This window comes from Acomys minous (genome assembly GCF_964271855.1).
Source record: "Acomys minous genome assembly, chromosome: 2".
Taxonomy (NCBI): domain Eukaryota; kingdom Metazoa; phylum Chordata; class Mammalia; order Rodentia; family Muridae; genus Acomys; species Acomys minous.
In genome coordinates, this window is record NC_140484.1 from 86,610,252 (window position 1) to 86,626,403 (window position 16,152).

The following is a 16,152-nucleotide window of genomic DNA, read 5'->3' on the forward strand; positions in this document are numbered from 1 at the left end:
TCCCCTGCCCCAAGGGGGAGCCACAGACTGATGGAGGCAGGGGGTCCTCAATCTCGGACGAATGGAGGCCTAGTGAGGCAGCCTGCCCCAGTCTCTTGTCACCATCTAATGGGATAATTGGGAAGGGAACTCCTGACAACAACCAAGGCTAACATGTGTTTTCTGTTGGCCTGTTGAGATTAGGGACGTGTGTGTGTGTGTGTGTGTGTGTGTGTGTGTGTGTGTGTGCATCAAAATGTTGCTTATGTCAGTTTGTTTGTTTGTGACAGGGTCTCGTGTAGGCCAGGATAGTCTCAAATTTGCTGCCTTAGTCAGTGTCCTGTTGCTGTGAAGAGACACCATGACCACAGCAACTCTTACAAGGAAAACATGTAACTGCAGCTGGCTTAGAGTTTCAGAGGTTTGGTCCCCTGCCCTCAAGACAGGAAGCATGATGGGATGCATGCTGGAAAAGTAGCTGAGAGTTCTACATCCGGATCTGCAGGCAGTGGGAAGAGAGAGACTCTGGGATTGGAACCAGCTTCTTGAAACCTCCAAGCCCACCTCAAGGACACACCTCCTCCAACAGGCCACACCTCCAAACCCACCCCAAGGACACACCTCCTCCAACAGGCCATACCTCCAAGCTCACCCCAGGGACACACCTCCTCCAACGAGGCCACACCTCCAAGCCCACCTCAGGGACACACTTCCTCCAACGAGGCCACACCTCCAAGCCCACCCCCAGGGATACACCTCCTCCAACAGGCCACACCTCCAAACCCACCCCAAGGACACACCTCCTCCAACAGGCCACACCTCCAAGCTCACCCCAGGGACACACCTCCTCCAACGAGGCCACACCTCCAAGCTCACCCCAGGGATACACCTCCTCCAACGAGGCCACACCTCCAAGCCCACCCCCAGGGATACACCTCCTCCAACGAGGCCACACCTCCAAGCCCACCCCAGGGACACACCTCCTCCAACGAGGCCACACCCCCTAATCCTTTCAAACCACACCCAGCCTCACTAGTGTTTTGATTTAAGAGCCAATCCCTCTGCAGCCACCCAACCAAGAAGGGCAACTTCCTCCCCGGGCACAATCTGTGGTTTGAATGTGGAAATGCTCCCATAAGCTCACATGTTTTAACTTTTGGTTCCCATCTGTTTGGGGAGGTTGTAGAACTTTTAAGAAGTGGGGCCCAGCTGGAGGAAGTGGGTTGCTGCAGAGTTGCTGGGGGGCAGAGGGATAGCTTTGCCTCCTGTCTCCTCTCTCCGTTTCCACATGGTAGATACATCACGACCAGCCACCTCATGGTCTGACCATCACGTGTCCCTTACTCTGAGGCACCGAAGCTCTTAAGCCACATGAGGCCAAATATCCCTTCATGATGGATACCTACCTGCTTGAGGACACTTACGGGCAGGTCCACATTCTTGTTTCTTTTAGAATCTAATTCCCAGGCTAGCCCAGTGATGTGAGATTCTGAAAGGTGATGGCTGGCCACCCCATCCCCACCCCAAAGCAGCAGAATGCGCATGGGGTGAAGCTGAAAAGGAAGTCACTTGCTAACCCTGACATGTGCCTCTGGTAGGCGGTCAACCAGCACGACTGGCCCAGAGGTCGGCTGAGACCAGGAACCTGCCTCCCTCCACCAGTTACCGTCCTCCTAGAAAGCATTGTGCCTAACCTGTGGATTGGGGGCCACATGAAAGCTGAGATGGCTATGAATGAGGCCCAGTGCATTTATAGATGACGATTCATATTTCAGTGTCCCGAGATGAGACATCTCTGCCAGAGAGACCTTATCTCTGGTTTCCTGAGAAGACCCTTCCTGGGCTCGAGGACTATGGAAATTTGTATTATGGAATCAGGGTTTCTGGCCAGCGATGGGACTGTGGGCACATAAACCTCCCCAGACTTCAGCTATAACAGGAGGAGTCACCTCCCTCACGCGGTTCATAAGTTACAAACCACGGCAGCAGAGGAGTGGGGCATCCCCTGCCTGAACTCCCAAGACACTGAGCCCTACCCAGTGTTACATCCTTCCTGGATTGATCAGCACCTCTCTATGAGGAAGATGGCATGGTCATTCTGCATCCTTCGGGGGCCTTGGCCTTGCCAGGCACTCTCCTGGGAAGCTTGGCCTATCTGAAATAGAGCAAGAAAGATGGCGGGAGTGATCTGCGCTGGCACTCCAGTGAATGGTGGACGCTCACAGCAGCCAACAGCTTCCTGACTGGAAGTCAAGCCCGGGGATCCAGCTGTGAATTCTTCAGGGAGGAGGGGAGCCCTTCCTCCCTCAGAATAAATGACAAGTCTCATGTGGTCATGGTGGAGGAATAGGGTGAAAGAGGGAGCATTTATCTCATGAATCAGGGACATTATAAACCGTGGGCAGTGGGAGGAGTTTTGAAGGGGAATGTGCTTGATTTGCTGGGGCTAGAGGCGCCAGGGATGCTTTATTTACGTACAGCAGCATAGTCCTATCATAAGAAGGGGAACACAGTGCTTAATTATCCTAAGGGCGTGTGTGTGTGTGTGTGTGTGTGTGTGTGTGTGTGTGTGTGTGTCTGTGTGTGTGTGTGTGTGTGTGTGTGTGAGAGAGAGAGAGAGAGAGAGAGAGAGAGAGAGAGAGAGAGAGAGAGAGAGAGAGAGAGTACACTCCAAATCAAATTAGCATGGAGGATATTTTCAGGAATCCCAGGTGCACAGTGGGAAAGGGTTGGGCCTGAGGACTATTTGATCCTCTTTTGAAGCGTCTGGGATTCCCCCTGCCCCACCCCCCATCAGGCAGAGAAGAGGGAACCCAGCTGAGGAAGGGAGCCTGTCATTTTTTGCATGGAGCTCAAGGGCTATCCGGTAGTGCCAGACTTCGTTCGACCTTAACAGCAAGGTCCAACAGGGCATCCTTCTGAGAAACAGGAATCTTCCATGGGCAGGGTAAAACATCAAGGCAAAAAGAAGGGTACATAGTGGGTGTGACATGGCAGATGGTGGTAAAGACGTGTCTGGAAACAGTGTCCGCAGAGCAAATCCCCCTTCTTATTTAACACTGTCTGGTCAGTGTGTGCCTGCCTGTACTGTACACGCCTAACTCTCCTGTGGCAAAGGGCTGACTGTTTATGTCTTCCAGTCGGAAGACCCAAGCAGGCATCGCGAGCCAGGGCATCTGGGAGACGACTGGGTCAGGACTCACCTGCACCATGACATTCATGCTTTTTTATAAGCTGCCCAGGACCGCTCACCGACATCCTCCTAATATGGTTTACAGGGAGAAGCCAGCTGTCTGAGAGGAAGCAGGCTTTAAATACGCACCAGATGTCTTCCTGCCCTTGGACTTTGCAGCCACCAGAAACATGAGAAATAAGTCTGTTATTCCAGGCAATCCAGTTCCTGATACCTTTGTCATAGTGGACGGAATGGACCTAGATGTTTGCGCACAGGTGACAATGATGCTTGTGCGCTGGTGACAATGGGATATGGTAGCGTTGAGCTAGATTTTTTAGCTATATTATGTACATTAAACATTTAAATTGATGAGTATATTTAATGTTAAAGTGAAGAGCAACTTCAGTGGTTTAGAGAGAAATGTTGCCCTTCCTTGGGAGCTTTATAAGCATATTATTCTTTTTCTCTCTGTGAAGAGACTAGCGTCTGGAGGGAGGGGTGTTAGGGTGTTGCAGAAGGAAGGATGGGTGTACTGCTTGGTCATCTAACCAGAGAAATACCCTGGTTCAGCCAGTGGGTGCTACGAGCCGTAAAGAGAAAGTCGGCAACAGGCGTTCACTGTGTAGTTGCTGTGTGCGGCTTGGGTTCCTCTGTAACCTACAAAGTTTGTGGTACTGTGTGTCCTTTGGAAACGGGCCCAGAGAGGCTTAAGTGGCTTGCCATAGCTCACACAGCCCAGCAAGATACATAAAATCTGTTGGAACACAGGCTGATTAATGTAGAATCTGTGTGCTTTCTGTCCCAGTTGCTCTCTAAGTGTCCCCAGCCAGCAGCATTAATTGGTTCTTTGTTGGGCATACCCGTTCTCGGGGCAGTTCACCGCCGTAGCGGCACTGTTTGGCTACTTCCTTGGGTTCTTTTAGCTACCACTCATCTTCACCCCAATCCCTTTCAACTCCCCAATACTAGGTAGGAAAGAAAGAAGGATGGAGGGGAGAGGGGGCATACATCTCTTTAGACTACTTCCTGCTGATTAGGGGTGTTGAGTTCCTTGGGGCAAATCTAGTCTACACTGTCAGGGTATCCCCAACCAGCATCCAGCAATCTGGCAAACAGCAAAAGCAGCTGCAGGAACCAGCAGCAGCAAGGGCAGCAGCAGAAAAAAAAAACAGCAGCACTGTTTCTCTGGAGCTCTGGCATCTTTTATACCCTCTGAAGAGTCCCCAGGATTCCAAACATAAACTATTGTCAGCTGGCAAAATCACGCCGCCCCTAGAGCATGAGGCAAATCACAGGCAGCTGCTGTGGACAATCTGAAACATCCCCCTATCACCCACACCTGAGATGAAAACAAAAACATATTCCTAGCATAAGTGGTTTTTTTTTTTAAAAAGAAACCCAAACTCTCACTACATTTTGCCCTTTCTGTGTTAAGCCATTAATCGTGCTGTGTTTAGTGAAAAATTATAAACAGAGACATTTTAAGTAAGGTAAACGCTTTTCAGACCAGTGGTCAAGGTTTTTAGGAGAACTCTTACGCTCAATTCCAATCTTTTTAAGTTTTGATGGTATCCATGTCTTTTCATTCCCTATAGAAACAAAAACAAAACCACATCCCCAACACAAAACCCAGTGGGTGCAGACTTCCGTTCTGATGTTAGCACATCCTTATTGTACACAAGCTTATTTGGTTCCACAGTCTTTTCTGTAACCCAGTGTGTCTCTTGGATGCTGTTGTTCCTCTTTTTTTCATTAACATTCAGAAAGTTTAAAGTTAGCAAAGCATTATTTAATCTGCCCCTGGTGGTCTTCACTCTTCATTTCTGTTTTATAACCATTTCTTTTAAAGAGCAATTAGATCTTTCTACAACTGCTTGTCCTATTGGATCGTGTGGTCTACCCATAATGTGTTTTTTATTATAACATTCAGTGAATTGTTTCATCTCACTGGACACAAATGTAGGGGCATTATCAGTCTTAATTTGTGCAGATATCTCCACAATCGCCACAATAAATGTGTAATTAAAGAAATGACTTTTTTCCAGAACTCAAAACAATTGCCTTTAAATTGCCTTGAAATATTTATGGTATGGTGGTACAAACTTTACTCTCAAACTCTGGATAATGAAACACAACCATCTGCCAGATTTCATTTCTTTTAGTACCTCTAGGGTTACTTCCAGCAGGCAATGGAGTTGAGTTACACAAAGAAAATGTAGGACATTTTAAAAATTATTTCTTTGGCTTGTTGCCAAGCGATAGAGAATTTTTCTTTAAACCTTTACTGGTAACATAATGTTTTTCTTGAAAATTTGAGGCTTCTAACACGTTTCCTATTAAAATTTGATTAGTTTATTTATTTCCTTGTGCCAATGGACCTGGCAAAACTGTATGAGACTTAGTATGTGTGATGCACAACGGGTAGTTTCTATTTATGACTGTCTGTTGCAGTTGCATCAATAACAAGGTCAATTCTGAATTATCAGAAATAAATTCAGCAGTTTCTATAAGCAAAACAACTCTTTCTACATATTGAGAGTCAATAATTACATTAAGAGATTTAGGGGCTGGAGAGATGATTCAGAGGTTAAGAGCCTGCTCTTCCAGAGGTCCTGAGTTCAATTCCCAGCAACCATTTGATGGCTCACAACCATCTATAATTAGATCTTGTGGACAGTCACACACGCAGGCAGAACACTGTATACATAGTAAAATAAATAAATAATTAAAAAAGAGATTTAGGAAAATTTAATAGCGCTATGAGGATTATATACAACTTTGATTTCAAACTGATGCATATGGACTTTGAATTACTTTGCTTATGCTGTCTGACTTATAACCTGCCATTCCCATCTTGTTTGCATCAGTGTAGAACGTAGGTGCCTCAGGAATTGGTGTTCCCTTTACAATACATGGAAGAATCCAAATCAGTTCTTTTTATAAACTGTGTATGTTTGCTTTTCAGATATTTATTATTAACTTCTCCCAAGTAGTTACTACAAACTCTCAGCCAATCTTCATTGATTACCCATAATGACATAACCTCATCATTAGTAAGAGGCACTACAATTTTGGCCAAGTCTGGTCCTGCAAGTTGACGTAGTCTTATTCGACCTTTTATGATGAAATCAAAGCCTTTTCTATGTAAGTCTTTAATTTTTTACTTTGTTTGTGTGCTAAGAAAAATCTATTCCACAATACTATCTTCCCTTTGCATAATAGACCAGTAGGAGATTGAGTTGAAGGCAAAATAACCAAAATACAATAAAATTTAGGATCTATTCCATCCACATAGTCACCTTGTAGTCTCTTTTTTTACTATAATTAACCCTTTCTCAGTTTCAGCTGTTAATTGTCTTGGACTGTTTAGGTCTTAATCTTCTTGTAGCATTTGAAACAAATTCCTTAATGTATGAGTAGTTAATCCAATTGTAAACCATAGTCAATTGATGTCTCCCATTATTTTTGATAATCATTAAGTGTTTTCACCTGATCATTGATTTATTTTATAACTCAAATAGCTAACAGTCTCCTCTCTATATTTTATCAGGAGCAATCGGTAACCCCCAGCATGGCAGAATTGTGCTTTCTTAAACATTTTTTCCTAAAATATCTGTGTCAGATGCAGCCAACAAAATATCATCCATTTCTAGTGGTTGATGCACAAAATATTGGCATAAAGTTGGACTATTTAACATTCCCTGTGGAAGCACTTCCAATAATATTTTTTATTGGACCATTATTATTATAAGTAGCTACTGAGAAAGCAAACTTTTTCTAGCTTTTTAATGTGAGGGGATTATGAAAAGGCAATTTTAAAATCAATTACTATCATAGGCCATGACTTAGGTAATAAAGAACGCAAAAGGATTCTAGGATGTAAAGGACCCATTGGCCGAATTACTGCTCTTAAATCTGTTAATATCCTCCATTTTCCTGATTTCTTTTTTTATAACAAACACAGGGGAATTGCATGGGCTGGTAGATTCCTCTATATGTTGACCCTCCAGGTGCTCTTGTACCAGCTACTCAAGCGCCTGCAATTTTTCCTTAGTTACAGACAACTATTCCACCCAAACAGGCTTCTCAGTCAACCATTGTAAGGGGTTGGTATTTCAGCAGTGGTCCCCTTTGTAAATTTGGCAACTCAGTCCCTGTGGTGTCCTGTATTTATAAAATGGGGACAGCTTGTGATTGTTTTTGATGACACATATCAATACCTTCCTCAGGAGCATCTACAATTCTCTTCCTGCCTCTAATTTCATCATGAGCTGTCACTGGGATTGCAGGAATATTAATGTGAGTAGCCCATTGTTGTAAAAGATCTCTTCCCTGTAAATTGATGTGCATGTCACCCACATAAGGTCCCAATTTCCTTGTTTTACCTTCTGGTCCCACACATTTAACCCATCATACACTTTGTTTTGTTTGAGACAATTTGCCAATTCCTATAAACTGCGTATAAACTTTCTGAAGTGGCCATTCTGAACTCCAGGATTTGGGGAAATGATAGCTCCTGTACCGGCCAAACCTTCTATTTCAACACCATTCACTTGCAATTTTAATGTTGGTCTCTGATCAGTGACTACTGTTTGCCAGAAGACATGGTTTCCGGTTCTTTCCAAACCCTCCTGTTCTTCCTCCTGGAGAGGTCTTGCCTTTAATGTAAGGAACGGTAGCAGCTGAGCACTTCTATACCCTGCATTAATTTGCATCCACCTTTTTTTTTTTTACATTTGCCATGATTTTCATTTTTTCTTTGAATTTCCCATGTATAATTCCTGGATGCACAATGGATCCTTGGGAAGTGAATCCACCTCTTCCCCCGATCATCCCTGCTGTCCTTGAAGGCAAAGGACCATAAGCTCTAGTGTCTATTTTTGTAACACTGAATTTTTTGGGATAGGACAAGAGGTTTATCTGTGGCCAAGTCTAGAGCAGCACTGCCTGTAATAGCACGTGTGAGACCAGCATTACTCAGTTGCAGTTTTTCTGCCTGCTTGTTCTCTCCCGTCAGAACAGAGGGAACTAGCTCTTATTTTGCTGCTGGGCCTCAAGCTGGTAGGCCTCCCACTTTGTGTCCCGAGGACAAGAGATTACCTTGGATATCTCTCTTGGATCTGTACTCATTGGTCCAATGACATCCCCTGCCATGGTGTCTGCAAACCCCAGGAAGCCTAAGCATTCTTTCAGAGAACCCATTGGCATCAGAAATGGATTATTCACCTCTACAGAAAATACCATAGTTCTCACAGTTACCAAACCAGACATTTTGGGGTCTGAGGCCTTTAGTGCCTTGGTCCCATTTTTGTTGTAAATGGCTGAATTTACTACAATTGAAGCACTGGGCATTTTGATTGGAGACCTCTAGCTATAGCTTGTCCTGTGGTATTGGCACGGTATGTGTGACAGTCAATATCAGGCACTCCTGCCTTTACCAGACTAATAACTCTTTCACATTCAGTATTCGAATTCTCATAGGCCAAGGTGTCTACCAACACTTGTCTCAGGTCTGTATCAGGGTCTGATACAGTTTTGTTTTGTTTTGTTTTTTTACAGCTGAAACCTATCCTTACGAGAACTCTGTGTCGGCTTCCCCACAGCCTTATATAATCTTAATGAACAAGGTGCCTATTTTGCCAAACTCTTCAACTATATCTCAAGCTCTTAAAGCCACCAAATGACATTGTTCTACAGCAGCAGCATCTAATAAAATATGTTCTCGTAGGTCGGAGTACCACTCTTCACCCAAGAAATTGATCTCTAACAATATTCACTCCCTTTGCTCTATTTTGTTGTTCAATATTTCCGGCTTCCTCCTTCCACTGTGTTAACCATTGTAACTGCTGACCAACTGATAGCACAGCTGTTACCAGACCCTCCCAGTCTTGGGGAATAATTCTATTTTGGGTAGCCCAGTTATTTAATAGTTGTTTTTATATAAGGGGAATGCATCTGTAGGGAACAAAAGCTTCTTTAAATGGCCTCAGATCTATCACTTCTATAGGACGCCACATTGTTTCATCGTCGTCATGATCAGCACAATGAACAGGCATGTGCTGTACGATTACCAGGAAAACCTGTGGTGATTTTGTAATCCCAAGCCACCCCTCCTCTACTGGTGCAGTCGGCTCAACTGCTCAAAACAGGCTGTTTTTCTTCACCCTCCGGGGTCTTCCCCTCCTCCTGTCCACACACCTGACTCCCTGGGCCAGGTGGGGAAGTGAGCTGCCTTCTAGCGTGGTTTGCTTCCCTCTTTCATCCTCCTGGAAACTCCCACTCTCTTGCTCAATCACCAGAACCCTTTTGTTCTCTCTTTTCCCAGATCTAATCACTTCCCAAACACTCCCTCCTTCCCCATCACTCCTCCAGTTGCATAGTCAACCCTGCAACCCTTTTCAAAAACGAGGAAGCAGAGGGACCCTTTTGGATTTCCCATTTCAGCAACTTTTTGTTTCTCAGATTCCTTCATTTCCACTAAAAATTTTTCAAACTGCTCAGCCATTCTTCCCATCCTTTTTTGAAACAGAACATAGAAAAATGAAAAAAAAAAATCCCCTCTGGGATCAAAGAGAGGAAAACCTAGTGGAAGCAGCCACAGTAAGTCTCTTGCTGACATCCTGAAACAGAATAGTCATCCCTTCTTCCCCTGCCATTTCCTCTACAGCATTACAAATCAGAGTTCCCATTCTGGGCACCACTTGAAGCCAGGCTACTTGGCTACTTTATTAGGTTACTTTACCTACCACACCCTTCCTCACCCCAATCCCTTTTAACACCCCAACATTAGGTAGGAGGGAAAGAAGTACAGAGGGAAAAGGGGGTGTAGATCTCTTTAGACCACTTCCTGGTGATCAGGGGCATCGAGTTCCTTGGAACAAGTCCAATCTTCATTGAGAGGATTTCTCCAACCAGCAACCAGAAATCCAGCAAACAGCAAACAAACAGCGCCAGCACCAGGAGCAAGCATCAGTAGCAACCCACAACCAGAAAAAGCAGCGGCAGGGGGAACAAGCGCTGCTGTTTCTCTCGGTGAATCTGACATTTTTTTAAATACCTCCTCAAGAGTCCCCAGAATTCCAAATGTAAGCTATTCTCAGCTGGCAAAATCATGCCCCTTCTACAGCATGAGACAAATTATAGTTGGCTGCTAGACAGTCTGAAGCAGCCATATACCCCACATCTGGGATTAAAACAAAAATATATTCCCAACATAAGTGGTTTTTTTTTTTTTAAAGAAACCAAAATTCTCACTATACTCTACCGCACTGCCTCCCAGCTAGGAAGGATAACAGGTAGTTCCTGCTCTCAGGACTTATGGTCTGTGTTCTGGTTTGGATAGGAATGCCCCCATGGAGTCATGTGATCGAATGTTTGGCCCATAGGGAGCGGCACTATTAGGAGGTGTGGCCTTGTTGGAGGAAGCGTGTCACTGGGGTTAGGCCTCGAGGTCTCCTATGTTCACGCTATGCCCAGGTGGGACACAGTCTCCTACTGCTGCCTGTGGATCAAGATGTAGAACTCTCGGCCCCTCCAGCACTATGCCTGCCTGCGTGCCACCATGTTTCCCGCCATTACCATAATGGATTAAACCTCCGAACTGGAAGCCAACCCCAGTTCGATGTTTTCCTTTATGAGAGTTGCTGTGGTCATGGTGTCTCTTCATAGCAATAAAACCCTAAGGCAGTCCAGCGAGGCAAAGAAGATAAAGGGTGAAGAAGAGGAAAGGAAAAGAGAGAAAGAAGGGGGGGAGGGGAAGATAAACTGGCTGAGCTTGAAGACACAGCTGGGCTGGGAGCTTTGGGGAGGGTGGCGATGCTCGGTCCCCAGGGAGACAAGAGGAAGATGATGAAGGGGCTGCCGGAGAACACACAGGCACGGAGCTGGGACGCGGTGTCCATGCTAGGGAGCTTGTGAGTCTTGGCGGGAGAAGGGACACAGAGAGGAGGCTAGATTGCGGGTGCTCCTTACTGTCCAACTGAGGCCTTCCCCGTGTAGACCCCACCCCTGCCATCCATTCCACAACCCACCTGTGACACCACCATGTTCCTGCTGAGGGGACAGCAACCCTGCTCTCCTTGCCATCCAATGAGCAGATTCTCAACGCTGGCTTCAAGCATTCATTCCTACTGAAGGCTTCTTTGCCACCCTGTCCCGATGGATCCACCGAAGGGTCCCTCTCCTAGTCCCTAACCCTGTGTTCGGTCCCCAATATTCTTCACTCAGCACGACAATGACTCACACACGGGTCGGTTTGCCCTGCTTTGCCGGGGAGTGTCTCTGGGGCTGCAGCTGAGGCTCATGAGGTATTGGCTGTGGCACAGATTCAATAATCCCAATCAATATTTGTTAACTTGATGAGTGAATGAACAAACGAATGAACAAATGAATGAATGAATGAAAGAATGAATGAATGAGTGGAGAGATGAACAGCTGACTCAGTCGGGGACAGTGTTTACCCTCGGCCATGGCAGCTGTTTGCTCACTCAGCGAAGCGGAAAATTGTTTGTAAGCTTGTGAAGCTTTCCCATTGGCATGCATTGTGCCATTAGTCATGCGCACTCCTTGCTTTCAGCAGATCGATCCTTACTTATTTAGTGATGCGTTTGTACTAAGCACCTACTATGTGCTGGAGGAACAGTGGAGAGCATGATGCATGCATCCTCAAGAGTTGTTTCGCCTTTTGGGTGAGGATCATGTTTATCAGATGCCGAGTTTCCTCCAGTCCATTGCAAGTGTCCTGTTTCACCTTGATACTGTTCTGGAAGTACATACTCTAGTTCTGGAACATGTCATGGTGGTCGCAGCATCCAGTACCAGAATGATATGTGACTCTGCCACAGACTGAGCCTGGCTGCTTCCACGAATGTAGCTCACTTGTCCATTGTGTGAGTTCTCATGAACATATGGGGGTCCATGGATATGATTCCACATCTGGCCAGACGTCCTATTATATACAGAGATACCATGGCCCAACCAGTCTTGTTATAGATAAACTCCAAGTTGTTCTTCCTTAATTGGGGTATTTCTGGTACCTCACTGTCTTACATGAGCATGGCAACTCTTCTTCTTCTTCTTCTTCTTCTTCTTCTTCTTCTTCTTCTTCTTCTTCTTCTTCTTCTTCTTCCTTTCTTTTGAGACAGGGTTTTTTTGTGTAGCCTTGGCTGCCCTGGACTTGTTTCATAGTCCAGGCTGGCCTTGAACTCACAGAGATGCACCTGCCTCTGCCTCCCTGAGTGCACCGCCAGGCCTGACTCCATGGCAACTCTTATAAAGGAGAACCTTTCATTGGGGCTGACTTACCGTTTCAGAGGTTTAGTCCATTATCATTACGGCAGGAAGCATGGTGCTGTGCAGGCAGGCACGGTGCTGGAGATGGAACCAAGACTTCTACATCCTGACCTGCAGGCAGCAGAAGGGGACTGTGCCACACTGGGCATAGCTTGAGCATAGGAGACCTCAGTGCCCACCCCTATGGTGGCACACTTCCTCCAACAAGGCCACACCTCCTAATAGTGCCACTCCCTATGGGCCAAGCATTCAAACACATGAGTCAGTGGGGCCGTTTCTATTCAAACCACCACACTTTCTAATCAGTCTTTTTGTTTGTTTTTTAGTGTGTGTATGTATCCTGTGTGCATATGTATGTATGTATGTATGTATGTATGTATGTATGTATGTATGGTGAGTGTTGGCACACACACGTCACTGAAAACATATGGGGTCCAAGGACCACCTCAAGTGCCACTTTCCATCCTGTTTGAGACAAAATATCCTTGTTGTTTGTTGCTATGGATACCAGGCATTCTCTTGTCTCCACCCCACGGCTCACCATGGCTAGGATTACTGACTCTCTGCACTACACTCCAGCGTACCTGGGCTCTGGAAATTCGAACTCAGGTCCTCAGGTTTGCATAGGATGTGCCTGAGGCCCTGAGCTGTTTCCCCAGCCCCACACTTCAGGTGTTTGCTTATTCTGTTTAATTACCAGGGTGGATAAAAGCTCCTGTGAGTCAGGGGTGCTCTTGAGATCTGATAAAAGCTTTGGAATCTCTCCTGAGATTGGTAAAACTTCTCTAAACCTCTCTGTGAACTCTGACTTGGAAGCAGTAGGCCCACGAGGCCAGGTGGCTGTGGGTCTGCATCGGTGGTTTTGCTCTGTATCAGGCAGCCCTGGGCTCTGTGGTACCCATGAGCTGAATGACAGGGCCTACACAGAAGACTTGGAAATCTGGTGTGAGGACAGGAGGCTGTCGCTCTCCCTGGAGACATTTTGCCCCTGGCAGACACGAGGATCAGATGGGGGCTGTCCCTCTCGGTGATGGTTCTGTTCCAAAGGGGTCAGAAATCATACTTCGAAGCACATCCTGGCCACGGAAGCCCAGTCGCAGAGCTAGGCAAACATGCCTGTGACGGACGGCGGCATGAAGAGTCAGGCGAACTCGGTGGGTATTCACCCGTCCCCCCACAGCTGACAGCAGGGACCACCAAATGCCCATGGAGGACAGGCTGGTTAGACACACTGTGCTCTGCACATGCAATGTGGTATGTGGCATCTCGGGCCTTTAAAAGGAAGGGAGTGAGTGGGTTCCAGTTGTGTGTGTGTGTGGAGCCTCAGTGGTGACTGTCTAGTGCGTGAAGGCCCTTGTGGCCATCTCCAGCACCACAGAAAGGGGTGAAAAGTAGAAGGATATCCCAACATATGATAAAAATATGTGAACCACAGGGGCATAATTGTTCTTTAAAAAATTTTTTTTAAAAATGAGGGCTGGTGATACACCTAAGTGGGTAAAAGTGCTTGTTAGCAAACCTTATGACCTGAGTTAGAGCCCATGACACATGTGGTAGAAGGAGAAAATTGAGCCCTGAAAGAAGCTGTCCTCTGACCTTCATGCATGGGCTGTGGTACATGCACACCATATGTATGTATGTGTATACACACACACACACACACACACACACACACACACACACACGAGAAATTAAGTTGTAGTAAAAAATTTAAACATTTTAGTGAACATGTATTAACTATAGAGAATAAGAGGTTTGCATTTATGGATCTAACTCACTTGACCATACTCAGTCCCTCTGTCTTGTGTGTTTGCTTTGGTCTAACTTGGTGGCAGCTCAGGCTAACCTCAATGCCTTGAACTTGCTGAGGACGGTCGGGAGCCAATCCTCCCATCTCTACCTGTGGAGTGCTGATATTACAGATGTGTGCCTCTTCTATTCTCCTCACTCTCCTCCCCTCTCACTTTCATTTCCCTTCTACCTGAGGGATTTTAAAAAGCAAAATAAACCAATTACAAAGAGGCAAAGTGCGTTAGAAGTCCACTCATATGAGGCACCTCCAGGAGGCAGACGGAGACGGACAGTGGTTGCCAAAGGCTCTGTGGGTTCAGGATAAAATTAATGAAGATTAATATTTAAAACCCAGCATACACATGTGAGCCTGAGTGCAAGCACACACACTGCCAGTGGCAACCCTGCTCCCTAGAGAAAGGAAAGAGGGATGTGTGTGTGTGTGTGTGTGTGTGTGTGTGTGTGTGTGTGCGCGCGCGCGCGCGCGCGGGTACAGGACCACCCTTTGTCCAAAGCCCACCTTTTGGAGGCTCCATCCTCAGCTGAGGTGGGCACAGCTTACCCTTTCTATGGCATGACTCCCAGATTCTTGAGACATTAGAATCAAACCAATGTTGATGAGGCAAGAGCGTTTCTCAGCCTCGGTGTCTCTGATTGTTTTGGCCCTCACAAGCCTATGATGTGGCACTAATGTCTCTCATGGCTAAAGAAACCAGGAAAGTGGCAAATGGATGTGGCTACGGTAAGACTTCAGTTCTTACTTCGCGGGGTGTTTGAGGACCAGCTGTTGGAACCCCCACATCCCTATCCTGGAGTCTCAAGTCACAGGGTCCACTCTTGTTTTCCCACATCTCATTCCAAGCACCAGACATGTCACCTAGAAGTGGGAGACACACACTGGGAAGAAAGCTCCTTCCAGGCTGAGGGACAAGGGAGAGGAAAAACAGGAGGAAGGCCCGCCTGAGCCGGGCTCCTCTGCAGACGCCCTTAGCAGCAGCGCAGGCTTCTTCTTTCCTTTCCTTCTTTTCTTTTAAACAGATCCTTCCCCTTATGCAGTCCATATGATGGGACAGTGCTGATCTATGGTAACCCAAGTCTGGCTCATCAGTCCAGCCACACTCTATGTGGAGCTACAAGGGCAGAGGTTTAGAATACCAACAGTTCCCCTGGCATCCGAGAACAAAGCTGGCTAGAGTGAGGCAGAGCCAAAATACAGTGTGGCGGTTAATTTTGTGGGTCAGCTTGGCAGGCCACGGCACCCAGACATTTGGGCAAACCCATCTAGAGACTTAACTATGAAGTGTTTTTGAGATGAGATTAATATTTACATCAGTGGACTTCCAGTGATTGCTCTCCATAATGCAAGTGGACCTTGCCTTGTGTCATCAGGTCACCTGTCTTAATAGGAAAAAACCTGACAGGGGCTGGAGAGATGGCTCAGTGAGCGGGAAGGCTTGTGCAAACCTGAGGACCCGAGTTCAAATTCCCAGTACAGGAGCTGGAGCAATGGCTCAGTGGTTAAGAGCACTGCCTGCTCTTCCAAAGGACCTGAGTTCAATTCCCAACACCTACATGGCAGCTCACAACTGTCTGTAACTCCAAGATCTGACACCCCTACACCAATGCACATAAATTAAAATTAAATAAAAGATGTTTTTAAAAAAATTCCCAGTACATATGTAAAAAGCCGTGTGTGCCCCTGCATACACATGTGTATACATCCCCACACCTGCCCACACACACTTAAAAAATGCTGATATTCCCAAGGAATGTCTGTACTTGTGCTGAATGTGCCCCGTCATGCTGGCCTCTCTCAGAGAGCTTGGACTGCTTGAGACCGCACTGTGTGAGCCTATTCCTTCATATTAACATAGCAGGGAGTGGAGAGAGGGCTCAACAGTGGGGATCGCCAAATA